The following is a 6,723-nucleotide window of genomic DNA, read 5'->3' as shown; positions in this document are numbered from 1 at the left end:
AAGACCACATGGACCATGGATCTGGAGCTGGAAGAGACATCAGAGGTGGTCTAATCCAATCCCTTTTTTTAATAGATAAAAATACTGAGGTCCAGGAAGGTTGAGTGACTTGCCCAAGATCACTCAATTAGAAGGTGGCATTCATGATTTGAACCTAGGTTCCTTGAGTCTAGAGTTAGTTCTCTTTCCATTAAACCTCATCACATACCAGCATTAGTCAGCATAGAGACAGGGCATAGGAAAAAAAAAAAATATATATATATATATATATTTAGCAGAGGTTACAGACTCTTCCAGGCCTCTGCCTCCCCACCACCTTTTTTTATGAGAGTAAGACAGACAAAGTAAGCCACCAGCTGCTCATGTGCCATTTTTTTTTAACCCTTAATTTCTGTCTTAGAATCAGTACTAAATATTGGCTCCTAGGCAATAAGGTAGTAAGGGATAGGCAATTGGGGTTAAGTAACTTGCCCTGGGTCACACAGCTAGACAGTGCCTGAGATCAGATTTGAACCCAAGACCTCCCATCTCTAGGCTTGGTTCTCTATCCACTGTGCCACCTAGGTGCCCTCTTCCTGATCTTCTTAGCTTTCCTCCATTCTACCATTCCATTGTTTATTTCCTATGACCTAGACTAGATAGTCCCTAAAGTCCCTTCCAGCTCTAATAAATTATCATTCTGAGATTCCATCCTGAAGACTTTGTCTGCCAGTGTTTTCTGTAAATGGGCTATTTGTGCCCAGTTTGTGATAGAGCCTTCTGAGCTCACATCTGATGAGTCACAATTGAACACACCGTACATTGACCTCGACCTAATGATGTTATTTTGGTCCTCTAGACAATGAAGGACAAAAACTAGTATCTCTGAGAGAATAACTATGATTGACTTGGCCAACACACAGTTTTATCAGATGGTCTTCACCGGGTGAGTCAGGGAACCTGGGTCCCAGTCCTGGGTCTGCTATTTAGTTTTGTGACCTTAGGCAAGTCCTGTTTCCTATCTGAACCTCGATTTTTCCATCTGTCATGTGGCAATAATATTCTCTAAGAAAAACATCTCACCAGATTTTTGTGAGAGTAGAACTAGGTAAGACACTTTATACACTTTAAGACATAATACAAATATCATCTATTACCATATTTTAATTCTATGGACCTGTTTCCTAATCTTTAAAATTATGGGAGTTGGACTAGGTCAGGAATTTTTCATTCTTTTTTTGTATCACAGATCCCTTGGACTTTGATAAAGCCAATAGACCCTTTCTCAGAGAAATATGCTTTTAAAGGGTGTGTGGGTATGGCATATATATGTAATATATACATATGTATACATTGTATATATATAAAACAATGTGTATCTGACATATGTATGTATATATGTGGTGTGTGTGTATATGTATACATATGGAATATAGATAGAGAAACCAAAAACATTGAAATATAGTTCATTTTTTTTTTTTAGTTCAAGAACTCTAGGTTAAGAACTCCTGGACTACAAGACCTCCAAGATAGCTTTATGGCACCGTCACATGTACTTCTCCTCCATATGGCTTCCTGTCATCCTAGCAAAAGCTCCTTTTAGCTGATGTTCTTCCCAGTGCTGACAACCCAGAAATGCACTCTCAGACATTTCCCATCATGGAAACTCCAGTTCTAGTCCAGGTTGATCTGTCAATGACAGCTCCAGGAGAGTAAGCAATGTGAGGCTGTGTTTAGGTTTCTGTAGACAGCCAAATGGGGAAATCAGTCCTTGGTAACGTGCCAGTCTATCATTTTGTCATAATATAGTTGCTGTGATGGCATTAGGATGGTGTCCTATTACATGAGAAGAACCTGAGTTTTGCTGTTCTGGGGACTCCAAGTTTGATGCCTTCTCTGATTTCAACTTGCTGCTAAAGTGCCTATGTTTTCTAAGGGGAGGTATCAGTGTGAGAAAAAGTCTTTTTAAAAGTAAGAGATAGGAGGCAGCTGGGTGACTCAATAGATTGAGAGCCAGGCCTAGAGATGGGAGGTCCTAGATTCAAATTTGGCCTCAGACACTTCCCAAATGTGTGACCCTGGGCAAGTCACTTAACCCCCATTGCCTAGCCCTTACCACTCTTCTGCCTTGGAAGTGTTAAGATTAAAATTTGGGGCCAAACTGTGGCAGGTAAAAATTAGTTTTACTCTAGAAGTATTACACTTTTTAGAGGTTTATTAAAGGTTAAGAATTTAAAAAATTAAATTAAGTACAAGTAAGAAAACATGTGCCTAGATGGGCCGAGAGGCCCATTCAACCTCATCTACATCATGAGAGATGCGTCTGGTTGGAAGCAGAAACAGGAAAAGAGAGCTGGTAGGCTTTACAACCAGTTTAAATAGAAATTTTTTGATCTCGCTCAGGTGAGGATCTCAGTGAGATTACAAAGCATTCTGGGAAGTGGCCAAGGACTTCTGGGGATTGGAGTCCGGGGTTCAAATCTCCATTTTTACAGAAGCAATATTTAAAATGGAGATTTGAGCCCTAGACTTCAATCCCCAGAAGTCCTTGGTACTTCCCAGAATTCCCTACAATCTCACCTGAGTCTCCACCTGGGCGAGATCACAAGGAGTATTTAACTGGCAGCAATGCCTACTTCGCTTTCTTCCATTGCAATGACGTAGTGGGTAAGTTAAGCATGGGGTTTTTGTTATAATTAAAGTAGTGGAGGCCATAAACTGTGACCGTGGAAATATGGTTTCAAGATATTGTCTTGAGTTAAATCAAATATAAAATGGTTGCCAGGGAAAAATTCCCAAATATGAAATATACCCAAGTCAGCTGGGTTTTTGTGGAGATTTTAATTAATACAAATTAAGGAATTAATGAAAGGGAGAGAGAGTAAGAGGAAATAATGAGAAAAGGGGTAGGCCAGCCCAGGCCAGCCTAGGCCAGCCTCAGCTGAAGCCCTAAGAGAGATCAGTCAGTCTTTAATCCACTTACCACAAGATTTGTCCCAAGCAAGATTCTAGTGTTCAGAGAGACCCAGCTTACTCCAACTAGTCCGAACTCCAATTCAGCTTTGACAAACTGAATTTTCAGCCAGCCCCCTAAGCCCTTCAAGGCAGCTCTGGCAAGCTGCCTCTCTCTAATTCAGCTTTGGCAAGCTGAATCTTCCTGGAGACCTCTTTTGAGCTCCTTTTAAAGAGAATTTTCTCCTATGTCACCTCCCCTAAGTTCTCACATCTACCAATCACAGTAGAAAATGTCTGCTTTCCAAAGGACAGACCATTCTTAATTCACACCTGAGTAGACTAAACTTTTGTGTAATTCACACCTGAGTAGACTAAAACTTCTGAGTAAGTTCACACCTCTTTGCCCCTTGCAAGTTTGAAAGTTGCTTGACCTTTTTGTATTAGATCTAAAAATAGACTTAGCTTAAGGTTTTTTAGCTCACTATAAGTATGAGTTAAGTACTTTTCATTGTTCAGTAAAGAGTTTACAACTTTATCTTCCCCTAAAGTATGCTTAAGTATGGGTGGAGTAATGTTAGAGTTCTCACATTCCTGATCAAGTACCTTCATTGTTTAAAATGGGGAATGATCTTAACCAAATCTTATGAAGTAGGGTCTGAGAATTTTTAAGATTCACATTTTTGAATGGGCTAATCAGCCCTAGGTTTTCTTATTTTATATTTTCTTTATTCTTTGATTTCTAATGATCCTTAATAAACCTCATAAAATATAATATTCTATTACTAGAGACCAAATTTAATTTTTACAAATACACAGTTTTGATTCTAAGATGGAAGGTAAGGATTTTTAAAAATAAATAAACAAACAAATAAATAAACTAACTAATTAATTAATAGACAGATAAATAATATTATTTACATATATTCATATATTATAATAAAAAATAAATAAAAGATAAAGAGATTGTCCATAAATATCTATCACATACCTGGTGTGAGACCTAGGTCTTGGCATCAAGAAATTTATAATCTAGTTAGACACACAAGAAAATAAATGGAATCAGAAAAGTTATTTATCCTATGTGGGCCACTTATGCTTTAGTTTATTAATTGGTTTTCCTATGCAAATGTGGCCCCATGGGTAGCATGCCTATCTTAAAATATAAGATCTTTGAGAGATTATGTCCATCTATATTTGTAGATACCTTGTCCAGAGAACTAGTCATGATTTTTTAAAATGGTCTAGGACAGTGGATCTCACCCTTTTTGGTCTAAGGACTCCTATACACTTTTTTTTTTTTCTGAGCAAAATCTGACTTTATTTGGTAGGCAAGGTAAACAAGTTAGAGGTCTACGGGTGTTCCCAGTAGACTCTGAGACTCTAAGACTGATCATCAACACTGACTGATTTTTAAAACTCCAATACACTCTTAAAGATTATTGAGAACATCAAAGAACTTTTGTTGATGTGGTATAGCTATAGCTATTCACCATCTTAGAAATTAAAACTGATGAAATTATATTTATTAATTCACTCAAAAATAATAAATGCACTTCATGTTAACATATTTTGTGGAACAATAACTATATTTTCCAAAACAAAAAAATTGTGAAGAATGACATTATTTTACATATTTTCACAAATCTCCTTAATGCCTGGCTTAATAGAACACAGCTGGGTTCTCTTAGCTGCTTCTGCATTCAATATGTTGCAATGTTTTGGTTGAAGCACAAGAAGAAAATCCAACTTCTCACAGATATATGTAGATAGGAAAAGGAAGAATATTTTTAATAGCCAAATAACATGTTAGTACTATTATCGTGAAAATACTTTTGATTTCACAGATACCCTGAAAAGGTCTCGGAGATGCCAATTGGTCCCTGGATCACATTTTTAAAACCATTGTTTCAGTGGCATGAACAATAGATTGGTAGTCAGAACGTCTGGGTCTAAGTCTTAGCTTTACCAGCTCAACAGCTATATGGCTAGCCCAAAGGGGAATTTTTACAAAGAAAGAAAGGGACACAATCATGGTACCTTTTTGGGAGGACAGTTCCTTTCCCTCTCTGTAAATTCTTTAGAGTTCACTGTAGCATTCTTGGTTCCTTTTGAGAAGATGGGACATGGTTCTAGAAGCATCATTTGTCTTCTCTGTCTAGGGCCCCAGAAAAAAGTAATGGAGAGCCTGGAACAGAGCAGACCCAGGAAATATCAAAAAATGATGAGATAAAAATGCTCACAGGCTCAGCAATCTGCTGATTCTCAGAATCTGCCTAGAGCCACCTTTCCCTTCTCTCTGAGAACACACCTACTTCAGAATTTTGTGCCTCTGACAATGTCCCTTTATCTCCTCTTATTCACCTATAAAATGGACAAAGTTAATAACTGCCCTTATCTCTCTTACAGGAGTAGTCCTCAAAAGCTCTCCAAAAAGTGTGTCATGATGATTTTTATTATCATAATGGCTTTTCACCGACAGTGATGTTGCTTGTACCATGAGTACTTAAAAGTAAGTCTCTACCAATATCATATACCTTTACTGGTCCGCCCTATCCAGTGTTTAGCATAGTACCTGGCACATAGTGGATGCTTAATAAGTGTTTATTAACTAACTGATTTACTGAGCCCATCTCCCATCCTCAGATTGCTTGTTAAGAAGATTGGAAAGGCAATATGACATGTAAATAGAGTGCTATACCTAGCAGTTAGGAAGACTTGGTTTTAAATCCTTCTAGAAGCTGTCAGACCATGGGTCAGTCATTTCACTTCCAAATCTCAGTTTCCTCATTAGTAAAATGGGAAAAATAATGGCTCTAAGTGTCAATCTCACAGGGTTTCTGAGAGCTGCTCTCCTGAATTTCACAAACTCTAAGAACTCATCATCCTATCAAAAGAAATCAACTCAGAAACTCATACCTCCTCTTCATCCCTGACTCTAGGGTTCTTTCCTTCCTTTGAATGGAGAGGGTAGAGGGTGGACATTGGAGAGCTCCTTCCAGATCCCCCATCTTTTAAGGGGGGGGCACCCAGGGAATTCACCTCATCTCTGCCCCAGCTGTAAAACTTACTTCATTATTCCTCCTTTTCAGCTTCTTTTTGTAGGTTATCTCTTCCCATTAGACAGTAAAACGACTACTGTCAAGTATTTCTTTACAGCTGCAGGGCTTAGCACAGTGCCTGGCACATAGCAGGGGCTTAATAAATGTTTATTGACTCTGACTGAGCTGGTGTACATAAAGTGGTATCAGCTATAGTTAGCCAATAAATAATCTTATGAAATTTTCAACAAATGTTTTCTTATGAAACCTTTGCTGAATATTTCACAAGATCAGAGGACTGTAAATTTAGATCTAAAAGGGATCTTGGAAGACATCATATACAATCCCTCATTTTACAGAGGAGGAAAGTGAGGCTAAGAAAGGTTAAGTGGTTTGTCTAAGGACACCCAGCTTTGTAGGACCAAAATTTGAATCTAGGACCTCTGACTCAGAATCCAGCATGTTCTTGACTCTATTGTGGGGTCTCTATTATGTACAAATTTCATTGATAAGTTGAGGGGTGAGATTTGGGAGAGGGGAAGGAAATTACAAAGATAACTAAAACATAGCTCCTACCTTTAAGTCACTTAGAATCAAGAAAGATAGATCACTTTTGGAGTCTTTAAATCTAGAAAGCAAATTAGTCATCCAAAAAGAGAGAAGACTCCTGGCTTTAAAATTCTGATCCTGTAAAGATATCCCAAATAACTCTAACATACAGTGGGGTAGAAAGATACAAAGAGTCATAAGA

At 38.0% G+C, this 6,723-nt stretch overlaps 1 long non-coding RNA gene across 1 annotated transcript; it reads left to right on the top strand.

Annotated features, from left to right (window-relative positions):
- The first annotated feature begins 401 nt into the window (after window positions 1-401).
- On the top strand, window positions 402-1,805 carry LOC130456117 (uncharacterized). Its single transcript, XR_008914602.1, has 2 exons — window positions 402-925; window positions 1,463-1,805. It is a non-coding gene; the product is annotated as an uncharacterized LOC130456117 (long non-coding RNA).
- Window positions 1,806-6,723: the final 4,918 nt, after the last annotated feature.

The sequence above is a fragment of the Monodelphis domestica genome, chromosome 1, assembly GCF_027887165.1.
Source record: "Monodelphis domestica isolate mMonDom1 chromosome 1, mMonDom1.pri, whole genome shotgun sequence".
Taxonomy (NCBI): domain Eukaryota; kingdom Metazoa; phylum Chordata; class Mammalia; order Didelphimorphia; family Didelphidae; genus Monodelphis; species Monodelphis domestica.
The sequence above is the reverse complement of the archived record's forward strand: the minus strand, read 5'-3'. Positions and strand labels throughout refer to the sequence as shown.